Source organism: Echinops telfairi, unplaced genomic scaffold (assembly GCF_000313985.2).
Source record: "Echinops telfairi isolate 266 unplaced genomic scaffold, ASM31398v2 ScPeMD7_12;HRSCAF=54, whole genome shotgun sequence".
Lineage (NCBI taxonomy): Eukaryota > Metazoa > Chordata > Mammalia > Afrosoricida > Tenrecidae > Echinops > Echinops telfairi.
This window is the reverse complement of record NW_022103909.1, coordinates 2,638,051-2,639,522: the sequence shown is the minus strand read 5'-3', so window position 1 is coordinate 2,639,522 and position 1,472 is coordinate 2,638,051. Positions and strand designations below refer to the sequence as shown.

At 43.5% G+C, this 1,472-nt stretch overlaps 1 pseudogene; it reads right to left on the bottom strand.

Annotated features, from left to right (window-relative positions):
• Positions 1-451: 451 nt before the first annotated feature.
• LOC101643846 lies at positions 452-1,053 on the bottom strand (annotated as a pseudogene).
• Positions 1,054-1,472: the final 419 nt, after the last annotated feature.

Genomic DNA, 1,472 nt, shown 5'->3' with positions numbered 1-1,472 from the left:
CTTGCCATGAGGCACCCAGTGTATCCATCTACCCTGCCTGCAATTGGTCACAAGCAATGAAACTGGAACCGTAGCTGTAAGGGGGGCTACTTCTAAGTTTGTTCCTTTTTAGGGTATTTTATTGGCCCTAGTAACTGCTTCTGACATTTTCTATTCTTATATTCCACTTACATATATATATTTTAGTCATTAGCTACCTTTTGCTAATTAGTAATTTTTTTAGTTAGTCTTTAATTTTTCTATTCAAGCGATTGTGTAGTTTCTATTTTCTTTTAATTAAATACTCTTATTGGGGGTTCTTACATCTCTTACCACAATCCATCCATCCATCCATTGTGTCAAGCACATTTGTATATATGTTGCCATCATCATTCTCAAAGCATTTTCGTTCTAAGTTTCTTTTTTTTTTTTAGAATAAACACCTTTAATACATGTGCTAGGATGGGAAGACTTAGTTGCCTTTTCGAGCTTTGATCTTCCTCAAATAAACCTCCAGCTCCTTCCCCTCTAGCACATAGCCATCTGCTGGGCCACACTGGCCTGGCCTTGACACAATACAGGCGAGAAGCTTGCCCTGCTGGAACTGCTGCTCCAGAAGACTGCTGATTTTTGCGTTCTTTTTCCGTTCATCATATTTCTTCTGAATTTTCTTTGACCGCTTCTTATTTAATATCTCTTCCTCTTCAGGAGTTAGCATAGCCCCCTTCTTCCGGCCTAGGGACAGTGCATAGTGGGACTCGTACCACTGGCGGTACGGCGTGCTGTCAATGAGCACGATGCAGTTCTTCACCAGCGTCTTGGTCTGGACCAGCTCATTGTTAGATGTGTTGTAGACAACATCAATGATTCTTGTTTTGCGGGTACAACACTCGGAGCCCCAGGAGAAGTTCCCCACGTCCAGCCTCGGGGCCCTGTACTTCTTGTTGCCTCCTCTCACACGAACTGTGTGGATGCGGCGGGGGCCGATCTTCGTGTTGGCAGCCGGGCGCCTCAGCGCTTTCTCTTGCCCCTGGTCTTGCGGCGCTTGTGCCAGTTGTCCCGAGAGATGCCCATCGCTTGGCGCTGGCTGGAAAAAGGATCCCAGTTTCTATTTTCTTAATGGCCACTTACATTAAATTGCTCCCAAGAGTGGCCCCAGGAGGAGACCCTCACATTTCCCATTGGGCTTGAACGAAGTGCCAAGCTCTTGGAAGTGGGACTATGAGTGACAATTTTATGAATCTATTGACTGCCTATTATCTGTCACAACAGCTTGCCTTGCTTGTAAGTCCATATTCAATAGGCTCACATTCCTCAGACACCAAAGCACACACACTCCCTTCTTTTTAAGTGTCCCCTTCCACTAAAATAGTTGCTGCTGGTGGTTTTTTAGTTCCCCATAATTTTCTGAGAACTAATTTATTCATGGGGTTTCTCATCATTTTCTTTCTTTCTTTTTAAAGCTTTTTTAATTTTTAAAATAAAATGATTTT